The sequence below is a fragment of the Pinus tabuliformis genome, chromosome 2_2 (assembly GCF_031772625.1).
Source record: "Pinus tabuliformis cultivar Carrire ecotype Pingquan chromosome 2_2, CPIR1, whole genome shotgun sequence".
Classification (NCBI taxonomy): domain Eukaryota; kingdom Viridiplantae; phylum Streptophyta; class Pinopsida; order Pinales; family Pinaceae; genus Pinus; species Pinus tabuliformis.
The window spans coordinates 690,751,160-690,768,344 of NC_142300.1; positions in this window are offsets into that span (position 1 = coordinate 690,751,160).

Below are 17,185 nucleotides of genomic sequence, written 5' to 3' on the forward strand. Positions count from 1 at the left end.
CCAAAGTCAATAGGTCGAGGTAACAGTTGACCCTATTTCACCTTCAGCTAATTGTACCTTTCCCGAAGAGAGTGAAAATGATACCATTCAATTTCTTTTCGTTAGTTCGGATTCTAACGACCTTGGGGGCAATATGCCTGTTCCATCAAGATAGGAGGCAAACCCTCCAATTCTCATAACTCAAGGGGTCAATTTTCTTGTTTCTTTGGTACCCCCTCCAAGTAGTCTAGTCACTTCCTTTGATTGGAATCGACTGGCAAGATCCCGCCTTCCTTCTTATGTACCTTTTTGAATCATAGTACAAGTTTGTAAAATGATCATGTCTGGCACTACTATAGATGAAGGTGCATCTGTGAGTATCCTTTCCTCAACTGCTTGGAAAGCGCTTGGTTCGCTACCGCTTATGCCTATTACATCGAATCTATTAAGCTTTAACAAAGGAGCAAGTTGACTGTTAGGGACCCTTCCTAAGTTACCTATTACTTTGGGAGGGAAAACTATTCATCTGAACGTGTTGGTAGTCCCTGGGCCGTTAGATTACAATTTAATTCTTGGGTGTGACTATGTTTATAACATGGATGCTATTGTTTCAACACTCTTATAAGTGATGCATTTCCCACATGAAGGCAAGATTGTCACCATTGACCAAATTTCATTTCCTGGTCCAAACATAGCTCCAAGTCAATCATCATCCCTAAACAACCCATTTACATCAACGGTATCACTTGAGCCTTCATTCCATCCATCTGATAACCATTAGTAGTCTAGTGACTGTAATGAAGATTAGGGGGCATGCATCTAGTTGTAAAGATAAGTTTCCCTGTAGGTTATGTGATTGGTCTATCACACCATTCACCTTTGTCTATATGAACGAAGCCAAATGGGTGTTGGATAACCATCCTGCTTCACTGCAATGACTTCCATCTGGTTACAAGAGTCTCTTCCTTTCATCATGCTGGGGGCATGCAAACCCATCCAAGCATAGTTTCCCATGGTTCAAGCTTTTCTAAAATTGAACCCATTTTCAAGCATATTTTGTCATTTTGAGCTTGTGTAAAAATGAAACTGAATCCAAGCATAGTTCCCCATGGTTCAAGCTTGTCAAAAAATGAACCCATTTACAAGTAATTAACCTTTGTGATTGCTATTCTATCATCCTTTTGAACCTTGGTTGTGCACATCCCATCACTGCCATCCCTTTGGCTGATCGTATGCTTCCACTTGGTTGGTTTACCCCTTTTTTAGGAACAATCACAATGAGTGGTCTTATTAGCCAACCTCTTCACAGAAATCAACATGTTTTGAGAAATTCCAAAATCACCAGAACCAGTTGCTACCTTAGACACCACTCGTTCCTCAAAATTGATTCCTCTTTGAAACCTTTTCAAACTCGTTAAATATGAAAATATTGTCAAGCGCTTGGCCTTTCCAACTCGTTAAAGTAATTGGAAATGTCACCCCTCCTGTATTATTTTATCCTTTTTCGGACCTGAGGGATTACTTTACGAAAAAGAACTTATGGAGTTTTCTTTTCATCCCTTTTCAAACTCTCTAAACATGAAAAGGACTGAGTTATCCTTGTTGTTAAACTCGTTAAAACAATAGTGACAAACTTATCCATCTAGACAAGACCGAGTTTCACTGTCGCTAGACTCATTAAAACATTAATAGCGATAAGTTTGCCCGAAGGGCGAATTATAGAACAAGAATATGTTATCCTCCTCAAGCTTGACAAAAATAAAGAGGTACTGGTCAGCAATGACTTAGGAAAAAGGGGAAGAAAACTTGAATAATTTGTGGTAGCAAGTCACTCTTGAACATGACACTTTCACTTCATCACCATTATTGAGTTGGGTTGGGTTATTCTGTTCACCAATCATCTCACCATTGTTCTTTCATACCATCCATCTTTTGGGGTTAACGCTACTAATTCCTCTCAGTGTCACCAACATGTTCAAGAGAAGTCATTCAGTTGAGAAACCACCATCCAGTTAATCTCTCATCCACTACAATACCTCCAACCTTCATTTTTTATGACCACCATTCCTGAAGCTTTTGTTATCAGTTATTTTTTCACCTCCAGAAAATCATTTGCTTCGTTTCGTGTCATAGATGTGGGATACATCAAGGCCCTCCTACAACGAGTTGCTTCTTGTCGGCATCAGCTCATTATCCAAGAAGTTGACTTAGAAACAACCCTTTCAATGCTTTGGAGCGTGCATACATCAATGGCAAGTTTCTCACTTCCGGCGACAAGTTGACATCAATGGCCTTCGACCAAAAGATTTTGTGTGGTGTTTGACATTGGATCATGCATTCACACCAAGTGAATTGTACTATAGTACCTTGAGGGTCATTATCATTATCGGTGATTCCTCTCACGTCTATTAACAGCTCACATAATTGGCCGGTAATCAGGCGATGTCTTTCCATGTTCGACTTCAGAACATCTCTTCACATGGATTGACTTGTACATCAAGCAAATATTGGATGAGTTTGAAGACCCCGGATATAGTTTCATCCATCCGAGCTGTGATATATTCAGGAATATAAAAACATCAAATGTACAAAGGCTCTACACATATGGTCATCCTAACCATGGATGATGACTTTATATCTAAAGATTCACCAATCTGTATCTGTAGATGGCTATCTGATCTATGTACATGAAATGAATTTATAAAGCTGAGTATGGGAATGCCTCCCTCAGCTATTATATTGTATTGTAACTTATGCAAGTCACCTTCCAGTTCAAAACTTCGGATCCTCATGATAAAGCATTTCACCCGCCATCAATATTTACGACTTCATGCTTTAGGGGGAAACTGTTATAGACATATTTGGGCACATCAAACCCAAACTTATATGTCGATAAACTATGGCTCATCAACCCCTAAAAGAGTTGTTTCATACCCTAAAGAAACATAGTCCTCTGAATACATTATTCCCCAAAAGTTCTAACTGAGAAACCATCTAGAAATGGCCTAAATTAAACCATACTGACTGCTCCACTAGCAAAGTGTGATGCATATTGAGTGGTACACTGCCAGGGTGTGATGCATATTGATTAGGCCTTCTATAGGGTGCGATGGGCAAGGATAGACAAATGGCCAAGACAGTTTGCTAGGTGCTTTCTCATGGAATCTTCTAGAAACTTCTCCTCTGCCACTTGCCTCTCTGAATTCGCCCAAGGATCAATAAGGGATCTAAGAAATCTCAAAATGGAACCAATTGTAACAAGTGGAATGACACTAATCAAACCCTATGGATGACTCACACCCTTGCACACATCTATAAATGGATCTCCAATTCAAGAGATCTAGAGGCTGGAATATTGTGAATTGCAAGGAAGTGTTGATAGTTTTTAATTGAGGAAAGAGCATTGTATTGTTGGAGTGATCTTACTATTTCATGAGGTGAAGAAGGATCGAAGCTAGGAGGATGATGCTGGATTAGACAACTGGGTTGTAATTCTCCCTTATATTAATAAAGTTCTTCAACTTTTCTTCCATATGATTGTGCGATTGTGAATGTTATCATTTTTTCATTATATATCTGATTCTATAATGTTTATGTTGTAATAGATCACGATGCTTTGATGGTTCTTTGTTGTTGTTCTTGTGTAGGTACTCTCCAAGTGTGTTAAGTACAGGGAGGAGTTGCAGGCTCTGTCAAAGGGGAGAGAGAGCAAGAAAGGGATTAAGCGGAAGTTCCAGGTTGGTTCCATTATCTTTCTCTTATCTATTACACATAGAAGAAATCGTTGAATTTCTTTAAACTGTTGTTTCTAGGGTAGCTGCCAAACCTAGAGGGCTAGCATTCTTTAGGAATACTAGTTTTCCCAGAAACAACTGTGAGAGGGACATCATGATGGATGAGATGATGATTTGGGACACTAGCTACTCTATATACTTTGTTTATAGTAAAATGATTGCTTTTTCCCCTATTTTTCCTTATCAAGACTACCTTACTTTTTGTTGGGAACAAATTTCAAACATATTACTAAGGTCAGTGATGATGTCATCATGTTGTCACTCTAACCTGGAGTGCCACAACCTGTATACCCTAAATGCCATGTCAACGTGCTTACTTCTTCCATGCACATGTGTTTCCATTACAAAATTATTATGGCTATGTATCTGTATTTGTAATTCAATGCCTTGTTATGTGGTCAAGTCAACAAAAAAACCACCTAAGGTAATCCAATGGTATTGTGCCCCCCCACCCCCACCACCACCCCTCAACAATTTTGGACTTCAAGGAAGTGGGGCCCCACAATTGATCTGAACTATTGATCTCTAAGGAGAGTGTTGGCACCACTATTAACCACACCCTCCTGGTAAATTTTGACCTTGACGAAGGGGGTGTAGACACTCACTATACATCGTAGGATTCGTTCACATGAATACTGACCTTATAAATAAAGTAGTGTTAGGGAAACTACTTCATTTATGTAATAATTGGTGTGTGTCAGTTTCCACCTAAATATTTCTGAGATGGGAAGTTTCACTCTCACGAATCAAAGGTAGCATTGGAATTTAGACTTCACCCTCTCATTCTTCATTAAATTTATTTAAAATTTCTAATGTTAAATCATCAATCAATTATAATATGGCCTCATACTCATGCACTTTTAATATTACAAACATACACATATATATTTTTTTTTATTTCTTATTTTTCATATTTATTTAAAAAAGCTAAAAATTCGCGTGCTACTAGACATATATATTTCAAACTTACCTTTATATTCCATATGAGAAATATACATATTTTGTTCCTTGAGGGACTATTCATTTTTAAGAAAATGGCTGAAATCCATTACAATAAAGCTCATCATGTCAATTATGAGAATTTAGTCTGAGCAGAGATCATGCCAATAATTCCACCTAAGCACTAAACCCAATAACTCTAATGTATTAAAATTACTTTAATTGTACTATATATATATATATATATATATATATATATATATATATATATATATATATATATATATATATATATATATATATATATATATATATAGATATATATAGCTAATTTCTACTCTCAAAATTTCTTTTTTTCCCCGAGGAAAAAATGTAATTTTCTATTAATTTGAGAAAATTGCATGTTGTAGATGCCAATGAGTCATATGCATAGGGTTGGCTGAAGCCTTCAAAAAATATACATGTCTGTATAAAATTACCCAATAGGGTATACTGTAGGTTATCGGAAATATATATATATATATATAGAAGGAAATAAAGAGCATAATATAAGAGTCTGATAATATCAGCAAGAAAAGACTGCATTAGGGCCTATTGCCCCCCTAAAATATTTGATCTATGTATGGCCAATGGTAATAATGGTAGTGATCATCCTCTTGATGTTCCTGCATTAGCCATAGACCCGTGGCCTAGACCGTGACCTCCTTGGATAACTGGTCGACAATCTGATTCTGTTCCTTGTAAATATGATGACAAGAAATATAATCAACTTGTGATTTTAAAGTATGGCTTCATCCAATATGTTCCTGAGGTAGTGCACATGACATATATTTGTGTTATTGAACCAATTTATAATGATTTTGGAGTCCTCGAAAATCTATAGGTGTCCGCAATCATGATCCAAAGTAAAATGAAGCAAATGTCTAAGAGTGATGAGTTCAGCATAGTTGTTTGTACCAGCACTGAGGCCCATTTGGATACGGAAAATATGATTGTCAGATAGATGCAATAAAATAGCGTCCCCCTCCCCCCACATCCTTGATCTTGTGTAGATCCATAAAAGTATGCTCAGGGGTGTTCTCAGTCTATATCTTTAGGTGTAACAACATGGACAGGAGGAGTGTGTTCCTCGTCAGGGATTTCGTGGAATAAGTTTATAATCTGGGCAATTGAAAGAGGTTGTTGAGCAGTTTTATCTCTAAAGATGTTTCCATTCCTATTCAACTAAAGTGACCAACAAATAAGAAATGGAAGGTTGCATGCTTTCTAGTTCGAGGACTCAATCCACCAACAATTCGAAGCATCCAAAATGTTATCTCCATTCCATCTCTAAGTAATAGCTAGTTAGGAGAGAACATGTTCCCATAAATTGACAACAACAGGGCAAATAAGAAAGAGGTGTTCATTTTATTCTTGGGATTGATGACAGAGGATACACCAGGAAGGACCATAAAAAGACCTTTTCTTCAAATTTTCCCCAGTAGGAGTTTTTTTCATTAGAACATTCCACATAAACAACCTAGTACATGGGGGGCACTTGAGCTTCCAAAGGGTGCACGACCACCCAGCCAACTCAGGTGGCTTGTGTCCAGCATAAATAATAGGATAGCCTTCTTTTGGGGAATAATTTATGTGCACTACAAGTGCCCAAATGAGTTCATCTTCATCCTCCGAGATATGAACATGTGATTAAGTCAAAGCGAAGATATAGCCCACCCAATCCTGTTGTCATTGGACAGGGATTCCTAGAAGATCAGTTGATTTCCAAGCTTATGCAAATATGGTGGAATTCTCCGAATCGGAAATATGAGAAATTGAGTTAATGCCTCGATCATTTAGGAAATTAATAAGATCAGGGGGCAGCCTGTACATGTTGTCGCATCATGTCCAAGGGTCCATGCCAATGCGCACTGATATTCCATATTTAATACGCCATATAAGGCCATCTCTGATAGTGGAAAGTGTGCAAAGAACAGCCCTCTAGATCATCGAAATACCATCTTTGTGCCAAGACGGGAGTCGAATCCAATCCATAATATGAAGAGGCCATATGTATTCATGATGGACCACATTAGTCCAAAGGATCTGTGTCATGATAACATGTTGTTTAAGGAGTTTTAGGTTCGGAAAGGATTGTACTTGTGTATCAAGCCTAAGAAGAACTCCTTGAGGATTGAATCATGTCCCAAGCTAGCACCTCAATTTTGTGGACCTTTTAGGATTATTGAGAGGATTGGACCAGTAGCCTATCAAATTGCACTACCTTTGACAATGAAATTCCATGATGTTTTCCATGTGTCATTGCTTAAGAAGTATGTTAAATATGTTGATCATGTGATTGACTAACTTGTATTATAGATCAAACCAGAAGGAGAATTCCAGCCAGAACCTCAGTGCATTTTTCATAGAAAGATGTTCATGCTTTGGAACTAAGCAATCGAGCAGATTAAAGTGTAATGGAAGCACTTTGGGCCCGATGAAGCTACATGGCAGATGGTGGATCAGATGCAGGCTATGTATCCTTCTTTATTCACTGGTTGAATGAATTTTTTTGGCATATGTTTTGGTGTGGTTTTTTGGTATATGTGTGTGTGTGCGTGTGGATGTAAATACCGCCATGAGTTGTGTTATAAAGCTCCAATAAGCGGTATGCATGTCATACCGTTATGGTGTCATATTGTTATGTTTCTCATGTTGTGTTTCTTCTTAGTAGGATGATCATTGTAAATACTACAATGATCTAAGTTATAAAGATCCATGGGCAGTATGTTTTTATTTTTAGTAGTATTGTTGGTTGTAGGTATCATTGAACGTCGAGGATGGTGTTCCCCCAACGGGGAGGGTTCTATAATCACCCTCATCAAAAATCCATGTAATAAAGTTAATAAAGGAAAAATAATGACCGTGGCCATGGGACACGTATTCCAAGTTGAATGTTGGGCAAAAACATAGTGATGGGGATCACTTGAGATTAATTAATGGATATGGAAATTGGCAAAGGCAATGACAAAGGATTTGGAAAGGCAAAGTGGTATTAATTGGCATTTTAATTATGAAAAAAATGGGAATAAGGAGAAAAGGAAGGTGAAGGTCACATGTTGCATGTGAGGAGGAAAATGAAGAAAAATAGAGGCTTCATTAATAAAAAGGCTTCTCAAGATCAAATAACATATTTTTTTGGTTTAGCGTTTTGTTAGTTTTAGCTTGGAGCTCTATGTTCTCTCTCTCTCATACTCTTGGAAACTTAGAGTTTCTTGGAGCACTCTTGGAGGAGTGTGGCACACTTTGGATTTGTAGCAAGAAGGAAAAGGAATGGCAAGAAGGTGTAAGAGGATATCACAATCAACAACTACAGCAGGTTTTTCTTGTAGGTATTGAGTTTCATGTATGGTTTCCTTACTAGTTTTTGCATGCATGGCACATGCATGTGGTTTCTTGGTTATGATATGTCACTAGCATGGAAGATTTCCTAGATTAATGGTGGATATGCCTAGCCTTTCCATTTCCTAGATAGTCATTTTGTTGTGGGTGTCTTCCCTTTTATTTTCTGGTTGGTTTTCATGTTCCTTGTGGATGTGGGTTGAGTTACTAGTTCCTAGAAGCCTTGGTTGGACAAACGCTCTAGAAGCCCTGTAATAGCTTGGGTTGAGTTACTATTCCTGAAAGCCTTGGTTGGAAAAACACTATGGAAACCCTTCGTGGGTTGAGTTACTAGTCCTGGAAGCCCTGGTTGTAAAAACGATTTGGAAGCCCAATAGCAGTTGTGGGTTGAGTTACTAGTCCTGGAACCCCTAGTTGGAAAAACGATCTGGAAGCCCGGTAGCAGTTGTGGGTTGAATTACTAATCCTGGAAGCCCTGGTTGGAACAAACGCTCTAGAGATCTGGAAATCTTAGGTAGAGACCAATGTGGTGATGGATAGTAATGGCTGATTGTGAGGTGGAATCACTAGTTAAGGGTTGAGGTGGTTTGGCCTCTCGAAGCCCCAGTTTGGTTTTGTTGGATGAGTTCCATGAGAACCCACATTCATTAATGGAATATGGCACGGGGGTGATTGGATGAAAGAAATATTTGGTTCAGCCAAACTATGCTCGAATTGTATGTGGAAGTCCCAAACCTGGTTGCATTTTTCATATGTTAATAAGAGCTCATTTCCTCTTGTATTTCGTGGTTAAATATACTTTTTCATATGTGGTTTTTATGGTTGTCATATCTTTTTTATTTTTGTTGAATATATATTGGTATGAGGATGTTTTATGACAGCCTTGAAGTATGGATTTCATCATGTTTTGATTAGAAAATGAATTAATAATGAATATATGACCTAATAGATGATAATTCAACTATTGTAATAAGGCATCAATGCTTCTTTATGAATCTTAGATAAGTATGAGACCCTTATGCTCAAATCTGTTGTTATGACCTGTAGATTACATATTTGTGAAATGTTTAACAAAATTTCTATCATGGCTAGTATGGGTCCAATCAATTCATTGATTAAATAATTGCATTAGTAATATTTTCTCAATTTTATTTATCATTTCTAAAGTTTTCATGAAGTTCTAGATAGTGGCCTGAGTCATGGCCCTGAAAAAGTGGCACAAAATCTAGGGTCGTTGGCTCATAACTAGATGAAAAGGTCCATAGTCACATGGATCCCTTGCTATGGGAGTGACATGAGGGTCCCATTGACATGCATGCCTTCTCATGGGAGCAACTGAGGCTCTAGGGCAAGGAAATGTCAAGTTATCTCAGGGGCTGGTCACCTAGAAAGGTTGGTTGGCTCCTGAAGCTTTTATAGCATGTGTGGAAGGTCATAATGGTTTTTTTTTATGGGTTCCACTTCCTTAAATGTACACAAGGAGTTGAATCAAACCATATTATATCTCATCACGTGTTTACCTCACCAGATGGTTAACTTGGGTAAATGTGGGAGGAGGGTGTTACATTATGAATCACACGTGGGTGATATCCCTCTTGAGACTATGACAAAATTATCCTTCCTGGGTTATGGATGGTTGGAGTGTAAAACATGGTTCAGGGACTTGTTCATACAGTCTAAAGCCTCATCCATTCATCCTCTCAGAGGTCTATAGCCCCCTTTAAATTTTAACAGGTTACAAGAAACAGTTCAGTTTTACTCTAGACATATATAGGTCTCTTTTGAGGAGGAATAACCATGACATATCTTATATAAGAAATCAGTTAGCATATTGTGCCTAAGGGGCTACAAGGGAGTATACATTCTATATATAATAAGAAGCCTCTTATCGAGTCTGGGTGACTGGCATAGCCCCATACATTCGGTCGTCAAGTAAACAACACTATAGGCTTGAGCCACACAATGAATGTCCAATGCCATACCACATATAGTGGCGTTACTTGGTGCATATAGCGCTCAGATATATATATATATATATATATATATATATATATATATATATATATATATATATATATACAGTAACTTTAATACAATCGCCATGACAACAAGCATGTATCCATTAGAAATTAAGCATTCTAATCACAATGAACTATAGACCATTCATACAAAGAATACAATGATTACAACAATGTTTCAGCAACTCATCATGAACTCTTTAGCAAGGAATACATTTACCAATACTTATCTTAGGTCAATGTTGGAGTTGGGCAACTGAGGTAGGGACAGCAACGCTCCACCCAACCATAGACAGCCTCAACCAATCCTTACTTGCAACTATCACACCCGAGACAGATTACAAAGCTGGAGGTGGGGTGCTTTTGAGGATTTGAACCAATAAAATGACTAAAACAGCATGCCACCAAGTCACACTACCTTCATCGACCAACTACACTCATTAGAAATCATGATGTTTAGGCATATTCCTAGTCATGCCAACATTTAAACATACAAAGAACTTTAGTTCACTTTCAGGAGAAGGGATACCACTATAAGGAAGGCTCGTCAATGGTTAAACTAATGATGGTAAATAAATCACTCTCTAAGTGGTTCATCAATGAGTCAAGCACCGGATTTTTATACCAAGGCAACTCCTGGTGGTTCTTTTAGTCCTTACAAGCATGGGGGTGAATCCTTCCAATCTATCAGGTTCTTCAAACCACCAACATCCAGTGGTTTCTTCAGCCTTACATGGAAGCCACACTTTCTAAACCATTTACACAACAGGTTTCACTCAAAAGGTTTCTCAATTTTACTCCTTTTTCTAGTATTTCATTAAGTGCTAGAGACCACTTGATCTATCTATAAACTTTGTGTTCTCATACACACAGTAGTTATGAACATCATGTTTGTTGCTAATACTTCTTGGCTTGTGTATGCATGAGAGAAAGAGTGAGATTTTATTCCTCAAAATTAATGTCTCCCCCCATCACCTAATAGATTAACTTTTTTGTTCTCCCCACAATTCGCACAACTGTCGTGTCCTGACAGCGCAGCCTATGCTATTATTAAATTTTGTCATTTTCTTTTCTTGTTGTTTGAGTTGAAGGACACTTGACCAGTCCTTCCTATTTCAGTTAAATTCAATGCATACTTAGAAAATTTAATTCCTTTCAACCAACCAGGATTGATATTTAAAGAACAACCATTTCCTCAAGCAACCCCCTTCCTTAACAAATGGAATTTGTGTCCCTTTCTCATTCATTTTAAAGTAATTACAATTTTTTACAAAAGGAAAAAATTTAAATCATATGATATCACGGTTTCCTCCCCCTTGAGGGGGAACATTGTCCTCGATGTTTAATAACATTAAACAAAGCAAACAAAGCTAATATGGAGCTTTATATACTCATATGTGTACAACATTTACACTACATTTACAAATTGATTTACTGAGCAAATAGGAAAGGATATGTTTCCCTCATCTAGGCATCCATTTCCCATTTGGCTTCCTTGGCCCCAAAGTGCCTATACTACACTTTTATTTTGTCTATTACTCGATTACGAAGCATGGTTTATCTCAAATCTAGAATGCATAGAGGTTTCAATTGGAACTCTCCCTCTAGTTCCACCTGTAACACAAACCAATCAATTGCATGATTAGCATCATGTACATATATTTCAAGCAATGAAACATGGAAAGTATCGTGGAATTTCACCAATGGTGATAATGATAATTTATAGGCTACAGGCCCTATCCTTTCAAGTAATTTGAAAGGCCCTGAAAACCATGGTGCCAACTTGGCACATGACCCAATCTTCAAGGAAATATTCTTGGGTTTGAATCTCAAGTAAACATGTTACCCAACTCATAATTCCTTATGCACCCTATGCTTATCTGCATAGCTCTTCTACCTATCTTGTGCCATCTTTAAATTATGTTTGATGACATGCATTTGTTACTCCATTTCTCTTACATATCATGCCTAATAAGAACCGTGAACACTCTAGTTGATAGGAGTGTTATCGCTCAAATTGTACATAGGATTGTGACAATGCTCAAGGTAGGGGTTGTCACACTAATCCATGCCCTCTCCATTTACGTTGTATCCTAACTACAAACTAAGGAGGGTAGTCCCCATGGACGAAGAGATGAATTACTTATTGGAAACTAACAAGTAAAGAAAACACAATTGAATGGCCAAGCAATTTGATTAAAATTAATAGGAAAGTATGATTATTAAGCACCACTTGATTAGATTTAATGAGATTGTTAATTAGATGTTAATTCCTTTAAGATTGATTACTTGCACATCTTGAATTATAATTCCAAGTCATCATATGAACAATTTCTACATTATGCAAATTCTATCCTATATGAAGTGCAGGACCTAGGTCTATGTGAGATGCAAACTCTTGGTTACTTTTTTTTGTCAAGTGGTCTGAGTTCATTATGGATTACATCAGGATTGTCTTGTGGCTCGAGAAACCGTGACCAAGGGGCATCTAAGCCATCAAAATCACCCAGGATCACACCTAGATTGAGCCACACCAACCGTTAACATGACTGGATTTTTTCCCATGGAGTTTTGAACGGATGAACTTCACATCATGGAGTGACTTAACAGTACACCCCATCATCATCTCTTCTACATCCCATTGGCCAAGCTCTTGGTTACTTTTAATTATATGTCTAATATAGATTTACCCTTCTTCTCAATTATTTTGGAACTGGTCTCAAATGCAACTTGTAAAGAGAAGTCCACAAGAAGGAGGTTAAGGCCTCATTAACGATACCTCCCATGGAATTCTAACCAACTATGTGCCTTTGTTCTTACAATGGATTTCCCACAAGAAAATTGCAAGGTCACCTATGTTAACTGCAAATGAGGGTCTAGAGTCTGCAAACTATTTGAAGAAGGTGGTCCTATCTTCTTACAACCAATCTTATGCTTGGAGACGAATTTTAAATGCACTTCTATTCCTAAAATGAGGATGCAAGATATGATTGAATGCTTCAATGATAGCATTAAGTGAATTAAGTACTCCAACTTGAAATTAAAATGCTCACAATTATATTCAACAAAAGATAACAAGAGCAAGTAAATGAAGCACTTTGGAGCAATTTAACAATTATCTCAATGAAGTAATAAGAAACTAGAGATTTCAGAGATAATATTAACAATTCCAATTATTAATAAGATCAACTCAAGAACAAATTTAGAGCACTTTATCACAATGAAACAAGGTTGGCAATTTCAAATACTCAATATGCTTATTAGATGTTCTTAATGCTAATATCACATATGTCACCAAAGCATTGTCAAATCAAAGCTCAACGAATTTTGAATTGAAAATAAACAAAGCGTTATCAAACCAAAGATTAGCGAAGTGATAATTTCTCTTAGAGATTTGTAGTAGTGATATGAGATCAATAACTGCATCTAATTAACCATGAGGGCTAAAAGGAAACAATGCAATGGTGCAAGATGCAAAGAGGAAAGCTATCTATTAATGATAATGCGAGAATGCAAATGAAAAGGTTAGGATGAAATGAAAAGAGAATAGTAATGCAAAGAGACCCAATGATAGGATATAATCAAGACACCAATGCAACTTTGCACTATATCACTGCTATAGATCAACCCATTAATTGTGAAATAGTAATCCCAAAATTAACTTGAAAATAATTATTCTACAATGACAAAGCTTTCAACAATTATAGAATGTCTTTTATTTTTTTAAATCTCATTAGAATAAACTCTAATTCAATTATTTCCAATCTTATCAGACCTCTTTTAATAATGGCATTAGTTCAATTCTTCAATTGCAAGTGAAATAAAACAATGGTAAATTAGTTATTAAGTTACTTAGTGAAAAACTTTAGAATTAGATTTAAGACCTTTACTTAATGATTATATGCCACTTATGCCGTTGGTGTAGTTTAGCTTCAAATTTGATGTATTTTCAATAGTGAGAAGAAAGGGATAAGAGATGCAAACCTGTTACGATATTCCGACACATAGGAAATAGTTAAGTACAACTTGGTCTAGTGTAGAGTTAGGTAAAGTGTGTTTCTTTACCGTTGTACATTTTGTAACTTACAATCTGACGGTCACAATATGTAGTGATCCGACGGTTCATTCTCTCCTCGGTATTACCGACACTTGATCCGTGGCTTGACACCCGATTGGTCCATGAATTCTATTTAAAGCGCATGGAGGGTCATTTGTATGGTAATCCGTGCATGAGAGAAACATATGTAAATTTTCATTCTTTTATTAATAAATTCCCTGAAGTGGCCGCGTTGGCTCAGGCCGTGGACTATTTCCCTCTTTGAGGGTTTTAACCACGTCAAAATACTGGTGTATTGATCTGCAATCTGGTTGTGAGTGGTGTCCTTTTGGTGTTCTGTCTGAGGAACTTACCCTGTAAATTCCTGCATGGTATCAGAGCTATTTGAGGGTCGCGTCCGTTGGTGATTCAAATCTGAAGCCTGTAGAACTACATCTGACTGCCGTTTCCTAGATCTGCTGTTTCTGACTGCTTTCGGGCCGAGAGGACTGCTCTGTTGTGTTGGGAGCATATGTTCCAGTGAGGAACCCTTTTTGTTTCACGCGAAAAGGTTTCCGATAGCCCTAGCTGAGTCATTTTTAAGATCTAGAGGTATACAGTGTTTATTTGCAGTTTACTGTTATTTTCTCTCTGTTTATTTCGGTTTCGGTTTATTTAGCCTTTTTATTACCGGATCTATACCTTTCATTTCTGCGTATGCTCTTTGCCCTGCGACTCTGTGCGATCTGGGCAAATCAGAAACAGAAAGGAAGGATTTTTCTCATGCGTATGCTCTTTTCCCTGCGCCTTAGGGTGATCTCGGAAAATCAGAAACATTGAGGAAAATATTTAGTTTCCGGCCAAAGCTAACTTTGAGTCGCAAGGTTCATTTTTGAAAATATTTAGTTTTTCGGCTAAAGCTAACTTCGAGCCATAAGGTTCGTTTTCTTTGCATGTCCGTGTTGGGTTTTGTGTTTTTTGTCTTGTATGGAAAAAGAGCTTTCTCAAAGCAAGCACGCAACCCAAAGCCCCCCCCTCTCTCTCTCTCTCTCAAATTTTTTGTATAGATCAATTGGTTCAAAGCTATTTTAAGAGAATAGAGGTCTTGGGTTCAAGTCTCCTTTTTGTGGGGGCGGACTTTTTCATTTCCGCACATTCGCGCACTTCGTCGGCAACTTCAACAACTTTTTTTCAAAAAGCCATAACTTCTTCATCCGGAAACCGTTTTCAGAGCCGTTTTTTTTAAACCAGCCTAATTTTTCGAGATCTATCCATTGTAACACTTATTTTCAGCATCTTTAGCTTCAATTTCCATTGAAATGGAAAGTCAATACCAAGTTACACTTGACAGCACCAACTACTTCCAATGGTTGGCTTACATTGAGGATTTACTTAGAAGTAAAGGTCTCTACAGAATAGCCTCAGGCCAAGAAAAGAAACCAAAGGATGAAGATAAGGCTGCTAAATGGGAAAATAGGCAAGATCAAGCACGTGGATTGATAGGGATGTCTATTTCTCCAGATCTTAGATTCCATATTGCAAAAATTGATACTCCCGATGAAGCAATGAAACAAATCAATAAAGTTTTTGGGATTAAAAATGAAATTAGAGCCCATCAACTTGAAAATGAGTTGCTTACATTGGACCCTAATAATTTTTGTTGCATTGAAGATTTCTTGTCCAAGTTCAAGACCCTTAGATATCTTTTGGAAGGTGTTAAAGTTAAGAAAGAAGATAGTAACCTTATCTATTCCATTCTTACAAAGTTGGGACCAGCCTACTCTGTGTTTGTTTCCACCTTCCATTCTACAAGAGAAGCCTTCATTTCTCAAGGAACATACTACAAGTCCCCTTCCTTTGACTCTTTTTGTGATTCTTTAATAAGAGAACAAGAAAAACTCTTACACCTTGGTCTTCTTAATCTTGGAAACTCTTCCAAGAAAGCGTTAGCCACCCAGCAGCAACCAAATTCAAAGAATCCTAAGAAGTCATATCATAAAAAGAATGGTCCTAAACCAAACAAGGTCCTAAGCAATTTCAGCCCCAAAATGAAAAATCATTTCAACAAAATGATAAGACAAATAAAAACAAAGGGAAGAAGACTGATAGACATTGCAATTTTTGTAATCGAGATGGCCACTTAGAATCAAAATGCTTTAAGAAGATGGAAGCCTTGGAAGCAGCAATGAAGAAGCATAACATCCATTTGGCGCAATCTTCAACTTCAACTTCATCTTCAGGAATGGCACTTTCTGCATGTGGTTATCAAGCATCTCGGTCTGGCTATGCATTAAATGTATCTTCTTCTTCTCATTCTCATGAGTGGCTCATTGATTCTGGAGCTTCTTATCACATGGCCAAAAACAAAGCCATGTTTTCTTCTTTAAATGATTGTAACACCAAAAATATATATGTTGGTGATGATAGATCTCTTAATGTTGTAGGGACTGGAACTGTTCATCCAGACAATGGTCAGTTTAATGATGTATTATGTGTTCCAACCTTATCCTGCAACCTTCTATCTGTATATCAGATAACTCATTCAGGTGAAGGTAAAATTGTTGAATTTTCACCTCATGATGTTGTAATCAAGGACATAAGAGATCCTAAACATATTTTGGCTACTGGCATTGCTGATGATTCTACAAGGTTGTATAAGTTTCACAACTTTGGGTCATCAAATCTTCCCTCAGTATTTGTTGCTCATAACAATGAAGTGAGCAAACTTTGGCATGAGCGATTTGGTCACTTAAACTATCGCTCCCTTCAGCATCTATGTAAAGAAAATATGGTGACAGGTCTTCCTATGGTATCTTGCAGAGATGGTGTTTGTTCCGGATGTGTACTCGGAAAACATCATCGGGACAGTTTTGAAAAACATGCCTCTTGGCACGCCTCAGCCCCTTTATAGCTTGTGCATAGTGATTTATGTGGTCCACTTCTAGTTGTGTCATTCTCTGGCTGCAAGTATTTCTTAACTTTCATTGATGATTTCTCCAGATTCACTTGGGTATACTTCTTAAAACTCAAGACTGAAG